The 9,885-nt window shown below is 37.1% G+C and overlaps 1 protein-coding gene across 2 annotated transcripts in view; it reads left to right on the forward strand.

Annotated features, from left to right (window-relative positions):
• Positions 1-4,334: 4,334 nt before the first annotated feature.
• The window catches only part of LOC144969080 (mediator of RNA polymerase II transcription subunit 15-like), a 43,019-nt gene continuing 37,468 nt past the window's right edge, over positions 4,335-9,885 (forward strand). For both annotated transcript variants that reach the window (XM_078908100.1, XM_078908101.1), the window contains exon 1: positions 4,335-4,547. The gene's annotated coding sequence lies outside the window, so the exon portion shown is untranslated. The remainder of the gene's footprint in view (positions 4,548-9,885) is intronic.

Consider the following 9,885-nt stretch of genomic DNA (forward strand, 5'->3'; position numbering starts at 1 on the left):
CAGGTAGGGGGTTAACACCCTTTTCCGTAAAACACAAACCAAATCCTTTTTTTTAATTTTGGGCGACCGAAGAGTTTCTGGAATGACAGAATTTATGAAGGACAACAGACAAAGCCGATATAGAGAAATTGTAAGACATGGAATGAGATAAAAAAAAGTTAGCTCGGGATAGAGAAAGATGGAAACTGTTTGTTTGTGGCCTATACCCTGACCCAGGGTGAAAAAGGCAATGATGATGATGATGATGATGATGATGATGATGATGATGATGATGATGATCCTCTGTGCAGTGGAAGAAGGACAGAGACAACGTTGTTAACGGCCAGGTACTCATTTTACACATGAGTACGGTGAGAGAATGTGAGTAAAGAGCCTTTTACAAGGACTTTACTATGCGCCGAGCGAGGCTCGAACCCAGGACCTTCCGATCCCAAAGCGAGTGTCATACCATTAGACCACATAGCCGCACTCCAAGAACTCTAACATAATCACACACAACCAAACAACTACAATACTACAATACATGTTACGTAAGTCATTAAAAAGAGTTGATTTTGAAAAAATGACTTTAGCCTGTAGACGCCATTTTACTGGAATATCTTTTTAATTGAAGATATTTTTTATTCACACACACAGACACACACACAGACACACACACAGACACACAGACACACACACACACAGACACACAGACAGACACACACACACACACACACACACACACACAGACACTACAAAGATAAGGTTGTTTTTATCAAATTTGCTGACATGGGCAACACTGAAACAAATGGTAGTTGAAAGATATGGTCCCGTGAAGCAAATCTATTGTTTTTGTTTTTATATATAGAGCAGCAAAATTAGGTGCCCCAAACGTAAACAATAACAAGTTGCTAGTGATTTTCGTTAGGGACCGGAATAATTTACGCACAATATAGGTCTCCCAATTTTGTAGTATAATTTGCAATAATTTGCTCTGGTCTAAAAATAGATAGACTGTAACTTTTGATAAATTTTACCTTTTGTTCCATAAAATATCCATATCTAGACATTGTTTGATGCATGATCGAGTATTTATGAATATGTGTTTCTTTTGCCACCTAACAGCCAAATTTTAAAGGTTTATTTTTTTTCGATAATTTACATTGGAACGTGAGCTGTCAAGACAGGAACATGTGGTTTGCCATGTGCTTCTAGACCTTTGTTTACGTTTGGGGCACCTAATTTTACTGCTATATATATATATATATATATATATATAAATATATATATATATAATATATATATATATATATATAGGTGTGGGGGTAGAGGGAGAGGGGTTGATTGTAGATATTATTTGCTCACCAACATGACGGATAAAAATTTTTATCGTGGGCGACTGCGCAATGATTTTTTTAAAGTGCTAAAATCTCCATTGGGGGAATTCCATTCAATTAATTCATAATGATAACTCGGAGAATTTTAAAACATTTTGCGTGGGAGATCAAACTTCGATTTTATGAATGATCTGTTTTGGTCATTCATATCCTACGACTTGACAATGTGACCTGATAGTTATGACCATTAATAAATGTAGGCGTTGTATTTACAATATCATTTACTTACTACGTCGGTAGTTGATATCAATGGCTTATTCATTTATCGAGAAGAAGAAGCATGAGAGAAGCATGTTCTGGAAGTGGAAGGGAATCAAAATGAGAAGAAGAGCTTAGCCAACCTTGGAAACGTGTATACGTTTTTAAACCCGTCAAATCAGCATTCCCAAAACAGCGAGTTGTGTTTAATATTTTCGATTTCTCCATGTCTCAAACATGGAGGACAAAATGGCGGATCGAATCGAGTGGAAAGCAATGTCTCAAAAGCTTATGATTGAAGTCTGGCAAAATTTAACCCTCTCCTTACTAACAGTAGGAAAATCGTCACATTCGTTACGACCCAACCAGCACTTTTTATATAGCGCAATATCCACTAAACGTGCTCAAATCGCTTTACCCTGGCCAACAGCAACATTTAACATTTAGGACTGGACATGACGCTTGTTAGGCGATAGTTCATTTTTTTTTTTGGACAGAGACAACGCTGTAAACGGTCAGGTACTCATTTTACACCTGAGTACGGTGAGAGAATGTGAGTAAAGAGCCTTCTCCAAGGACTCAACTATGCGCCGAACGAGGATCGAACCCAGGACCCGATCCGAAAGCGAGTGTTATACCACTAGACCACTGAATTTTGCTTTGATTCAGTAACCGGCTTTTATTTATTTCCCAACATCGAGATGTCATCGGGTCCTTCCGCATTAACGGTAGACGTTTACACACGTATTCGAGGATTTCAATCCATCGACCCATGCCGCCGAGCCAGTCATAGCCGGACGGGAAGACACATGACGCTCCCAGCATTATAAATAGGCAAGGGGCTCGTGGACCGCGCTAAACTGAATGCTTACCCAACCGGTGGTGATCATTCGAATGACAGATAGTTTTACTATAACATGCCAAACAGACTGAAAATAAAACTTGCTCACCGGCTGAAAAGAGGCAAACAACTCGAGCCGCAGTATCTTTGTGATTATGGAGAAAGTAAGAAATGTATTTTTTGTCACATAGATTAAGTGTCATGGATTAATAGAACTAAAATATTCTCTTTTATTGTCGTATAACTGTGTTATAACATTGTATAGATAGTATGCGCTTGGCTCCGGAGTTCACAACATTGCCATCCGGAAATAAAACGGACCGACACACAAAACTTTGTATAACCATGATCGTTTATAGTCAGGTTAATACAGTTTAGTGAGAATTACTCATTAACCCGGATGGAAAAAAAAACAATAACAAAGACCTGAGTGACGCACAACTTCGAACTATCTATAGGGCTGTGTTCTCTTGTCTCTCTTGTCCTACATTAGTAGCTATGCCTGATTTGCCCAGGCTCTGGATGCTGTCGTTTGCTGAGATTTAGGCGGTCTGATGTCGGCATGTGCACTTTTTATGTTAGATGATAATATTTATTCCTTGTAAACCAGCTTTCTCTGCGATTAAGCTTCTCTATCTTAAATCTTAAGAGGGGAGGGGGGGGGGGGGGCGGGGGGGGGGGGGTGTGCAAAGCTTCTGTTTGTGGCTTTTTATTTATCTCACGCTTCCGCTCTTTGGCAGAAGATATTGTAAAATTATGAAGCTATCTAACATGGGTATTTTATTATGATGTTTGTTTACCTTCACTAATATAAGTTACATCAAAGTGTCGTAGGAGGTCATTAGATCCTTTTATCAAACTTAAGTTTGTTACCTTGTTTTGATAATAATAATAATAATAATAATAATAATAATAATAATAATAATAATAATAATAATAATAATAATAATAATAATAATAATAATAATAACAATGATAACAACAACCATCATAAATATAATAATAAAATAATAATAATAATAATAATAATAATAATAATAACAATAATAATAATAATAATAATAATAATAATAATAATAATAATAATATTGCAATGTATTAATATTGCGCCCAATCCTCCGTGCAATAAAGCTCTAGGCGCATAACAACATCAACCCATTCAGTTTTATCCACAAAATGTGAAAAAATCGTGTTTTATATTTTGGTTGCTAATGACACCTTGTCTGATAAATAGATAGCGATATGCCATGAGAGAAAAAGCCTCCCCAAACTAAAAAAAAAAAAAAAAAAAAGAGGTTGTCCTTAATAAGAGCTTTCATGTTTCTGTGGCGTCAAACGGACAGCAACAATTGCTTGCTATCCTTTTGACAGAGTGCTAATCTATTATAATGTACTTTCAGCCAGATTAAATACCTCCAGCCACCCAATCAATGCATGAAATAAAAAGTAATCTCAACTGCAGCCTGGATCCACACCGCTCCCTATGCTTTCTGTGATTCCAGTCCTTTTGTAATATTCAAATCAATATTTTTTTAAAACTCACTCAATCCTAGAGATTTTTGCTATTTTTCAAAATTGAAAAAAAAACGTATTAAAAATGAGCATGTACATGGATAGTTTTATTCAACTACCATTAACACGTAAAAAAAAATGAAAACATTAGCTTTGATACTACGCCAAAATTTATCTCAGAAAAATGTAATAAATAGGCATGGTGTAACAGTAACTACGGGTAAACTACGGATATAGTCGGTGTTAGGGTTGAGTGAGTTAAGCAAAGGAAATAAGTGATATAGGATATTTCGTATAACGACATCAGATGCAGATCAAATTTTTAAATCAGATTTGACATTAAAATGCCAAACTGGCCACTTTGATGACATATAGCAGTTTTCAACCGCGACGTCGTATCCTGTGAAGTGCGAAGATTTCATCGCGAAGCTTTCATTCAAATTTCAAATCATTCACAACCTCTTCCTTCTTTCAGTGCTCAGTGTTCAGCAGAGAATTAATAACAACATCAGCCAGTTCTGGAAGAGACTTTGTTTTTGTCGTGAAGGTGTTTCCCCTGGATTACGCTGTGTCTACCACTTGTTTTGGATTTCCATCAACTCGATAGAGCTGAAATCAAGGTATGTGTATGAAAATTAATGAAGAGGATAAAATAGAATATTTGGGATTTGTCTTGAATAGGTATCTATCTGGACGATTTGAAAATTGAATTTTATTTGAATGTCAAATTATGAGTCATCTTCTCGACTCAGGGTAATAAACGTTGTGATGATAATGATGAGAATGATAATAATGATGGTGATGATGGTAATGGTGGTGTTGGTTGTTTTTCTTTTTTTGTTTTCTTTTTGTTTTTTGGGATTTTTTTTAATAAGGTTGACGGTTATAATAATAATGATAATAATAATAATAATAATAATAATAATAATAATAATAATAATAATAATAATAATAATAATAATAATAATAATAATGATGATGATGATGATGATGATGATGATGATGATGTTTATGGTAATAATAATAATGATGATGGTATATGACATAACAGGTGTTATCAAATACTCCTGACATTAATAATTTTAATATTATTTTCTTTCTGTTCATTTGTTAATTTTACTCGTTTGCGCCTTGGTCGTGTGGGGACACTACCATCTGTTGTCCTCTATGAAGATAGGGACCTACTCCTTGAACTGATAAAAATAAATATCCCCCCCCCCCCCCCCCCCAACACACACACACACACATATATATATACACACACACGCACAAACAAACACACGCTCACACACACACACGCACACACAAACACACACACACACACACGCACACACAAACAAACACACGCTCACACACAAACACACACACACACACACGCACACACACACACACACACAAACACACGCTCACACACAAACACACACACATACACACACACGCACACACAAACAAACACACGCTCACACACCACTCTTCTCTCTTTATAATCAACATTTTTTCTCATCTAATTTTTTTTTTTGGTAAGGTTTTGTATACGTGACAATTAAAATCAATAAATACACATATTCTATTTTATTTTTTTTAAAGGAATGATAATATCTACATCAAAATAAAAGATGATAAGAACACGATTTAAATTTAATATCACATATTTTGTTTTACGTGGAAGACTGGTTTTTAGGGATAATTGCTAGATCTACGTTTATTTGTTTGTTTTTGTCTTTGTTCTTTTTTGTATGATGTCATTTTCATTTTCTTTTTCTGCCACTGTCTACATCAGATATTCAATGCTATATATCATATATCACTTGACACACTCGCCGTGTGAATGAATCTCCGCCATTCGATCCTATGATATCCTTTGAACCCCAACTGTTATTCTTAACGCAAAGAGCGGCAGCGTATGTAAATGAGGTGTGGTTTTAGACGTTAAATAAATACTGGGCTGACGTTAATTATGACTCATCTATAATGACGGGGGAGGGTTTTTTGTGACATATTTTTCTCTTTTCAGGACAGTGAATTATACAGTTAACTTCCGTACTCTGGAAAGACACGTATTAAAAAATTTGGCCAGAAAACTCGTCCCTCAAATATCGATCGATTTAAATGACTGTCATATTAGCAAAAACTCTCAAACCTAAGACTTCGTGACACGATTAAAAAAAAAATTGCCAGAAAACTCGTCCTTAAAAATCGATAGATGAGGGTCATTAAAATCGATCGATGTTTGAGGGACGAGTTTTCTGGCCAAATTTTTACATACGTGTCTTTCTCGAGTACGGCAGTTGACTGGTTAAAGAGAGCGATCGTCATTTTTCGCTTAACCTGTTTTTTTTCTTTTTAAATCTAGTATAATCGATTTCACTGTGAATATTTACTTTCGGGGCCCTTTACATTCAACTTCAATAATAGTGCGTAGAAGACGAACTGTTGCCCCCCCCCCCCCCCCCAATTATAAATGTTAATAAACTGCCATGCACTGATAAAAGGCATTTAAAAAAAAGTTTGGCAAGATTAGTTTTACTATTCATATAATTACTATATATCTGATAAATACCCTTGTCTACAATTCTTAAATCCGAGAATGTATCAAGTCTTATGCTTTAGGACTTTTTAATAGGTTAAGGGTCATTTTAATTTACTAATGTTTGGCGTGAAAGTTTTCTGGCCTCAAAAAAAATGTTTTGTTAAGAGTATGGCAGAGAAGGCTGATCACGTGATTGTCTCGTGTTTCAAGATTAAAGCATTCTAAAGCAAAATATGATTTTGGTTAAACAGGCTTTTGGTGAACAGTGAACAGTAAACGATTGGTCTATCCCAACAGGTCTGATAAATCAATGTAATCATAGTCTTGTTATGAATATTTTTTATGATTGACAATAATTTGCGTTGGTACATATAGGAAATACTAAGTACTTTGAGAATATTTCTGTCATAACAATGAGACTATAATACAACAATTTGTCTTGACAGACCTGTAAATTAGCATACGTAGGCAGGTACAAATACAAATGAGGGTGGAGGGAGAGTGGAAAGAATGCAAATCAAAACACGATAAAATCAAATTTTAAAAAAGACACACACCTCCCATCCCCCCATCCCCCACCTAAAAAGGATAAGGGGGGGGGGGGGGGGGGTGGAAGGAAGAAACATTGTAGAGGCAGAAGTAAACAAAACAAAAACAAAACATGAAATATCCATTTTACCAAAACAATAAACAGAAAAACGAAAAATATAAGTGTAACACTACCGTCCCCCCCCCCCTCCTTTTTCCACAAAAGGATCAGAAATATTGGATTACATCAATGATCAAGCAGGCAGTGTTAAGGGACAGGGTGATGCATGGTGGATCAACACTATTGATTGCTGATGTGTTGATGTGTCATTGAGTTCACTCCATGCACAGAGAAATGTTTTCAATTCAATTCTAGATTCATCTCATCCCGTCCCGTCCCGAAACACACTGAACTGTAGAAAATGCTCGTATCGATTTACTCCTCATACTACCAGCAAGGTAGTTAGATAAATGTTATCGCCCGTCCTGCCATTACTCATTCACTATTTGTTGTCATCGAAACATGCATGGAAAGAATGTGAACATTAGAGCTGTGGAGGAAATCATTTTGTAAAATAAATGGTTCATAAATTGAAGAAAAATCGATTGTCAGGATTCAGTTACCCTTAAGGTAGATTTCCCCCGTTGCTGATTGTCACTACACCTGAACATGCACAATCGCAACGATGAGCCAAAAATACATTAAAAAATAATTTAAAAAAGCAACAACAAAAATAATAAAAACAAGATCTACTTCTATCACAACGACTCCCTGTGACATGAAAACGGCATCAGTTGCTGCTCCTGCTACCAGCACCACCACAACTATCACCACCACAACTATCACCACTACAACTATCACCACCACAACAATCACCACCACAATATCACCACCACAACTATCACCACCACAACTATCACCACCACAACTATCACCACCACAACTATCACCACCACCACAACTATCACCACTACAACTATCACCACCACAACTATCACCACCACAACTATCACCACCACAACTATCACCACCACAACTATCACCACCACAACTATCACCACCACAACTATCACCACCACAACTATCACCACCACCACAACTATCACCACCACAACTATCACCAACCCACCCCAAAATATCACCACACAACTATCACCACCCACTAACAACTATCACCACCACAACTATCACCACTACAACTATCACCACCACCACAACTATCACCACTACAACTATCACCACCACAACTATCACCACCACAACTATCACCACCACCACAACTATCATCACCACCACAACTATCACCACCACAGCTATCACCACCACAACTATCACCACCACAACTATCACCACCACCACAACTATCACCACCACCACAACTATCACCACCACCACAACTATCACCACCACAGCTATCACCACCACAGCTATCACCACCACAACTATCACCACCACCACAACTATCACCACCACCACAACTATCACCACCACCACAACTATCACCACCACATCTATCACCACCACAACTATCACCACCACCACAGCTATCACCACCACAACTATCACCACCACCACAACTATCACCACCACAACTATCACCACCACCACAACTATCACCACCACAACAATCACCACCACAATATCACCACCACAACTATCACCACCACAACTATCACCACCACAACTATCACCACCACAACCATCACCACCACAACTATCACCACCACCACAACTATCACCACCACAACTATCACCACCACAACTATCACCACCAGCAACATTACTGCTACCATCACCACCACCACCACCACCACCACCACCACTACTACTACTACTACTACTACTACTACTACTACTACTACTACTACTACTACTACTACTACTACTACTACTACTACTACTCCTCCTACTCTACTACTACTACTACTACTAATACTACTACTACTACTACTACTACTACTACTACTACTACTACTACTCCTCCTCCTCCTCCTCCTACTACTACTACTACTACTACTACTAACTCTACTACTACTACTACTACAACTATACTAACTACTACTACTACTACTACTACTACTACTACTACTACTAACTACTACTACTACTCCTACTACTACTACTACTACTACTACTACTACTACTGCTGCTACTACACTACTACTACTACTATTACTACTTACTACTACATACATACTACTACTACTACAAACTACTACTACTAACTACTACAGCTAATACTACTGTGTAAAGACTCCATTGACAATGAATGGAACGCCGCTAACAACATACTAAGTCGCTATTACGGTATCGTCTTACAAGATTACGAAGTACCAGAACAAGACATCGGTCATGCTTCATTTAACTCGACATGTTACAACGCAGATGGTCACGGTCCTTTGAGCATCACCTGATGCTCTCCTCGTGTTGAATCAAAAAAATGAACGAATAACACATGGATCATAAAGATATTGACACACGTTAGATTGACGCTATATTGATAGAAATTGATTAAGATGAAACTCTTTTATAAGGGATCACAAGGGAGATGCAATGAGTTTGCAAGTCTTGAAAACAAAAATGATGGGTGGCCTCAACCAATCAACCAAACCAGCTTTAACTCACTCAGTCCGAGAGATTTTGGCTACTTTTCAAAATTTGAAACAAAATTATTAAAAATGAGCATGTACATACATAGATCGTTTTATTCAACTACCTTTCACCTGTAAAAACTAAAAAAAAACATTAGCTTTGATACTACGGCTATAATTGGTCTCAGAAAAATGTAATAAATAGATAGGCATGGGGTAAATGTAACCTGGGTAAACTACGGATATAGTCGGTGTTCGGGTTGAGTGAGTTAAGTTTGTTCTATAACCAGTTAACTGTCGTACTCTGG

This window comes from Berghia stephanieae, chromosome 3, assembly GCF_034508935.2.
Source record: "Berghia stephanieae isolate SIO BIC M18660-M18661 chromosome 3, UCSD_Bste_1.3, whole genome shotgun sequence".
In the NCBI taxonomy this organism is placed as follows: domain Eukaryota; kingdom Metazoa; phylum Mollusca; class Gastropoda; order Nudibranchia; family Aeolidiidae; genus Berghia; species Berghia stephanieae.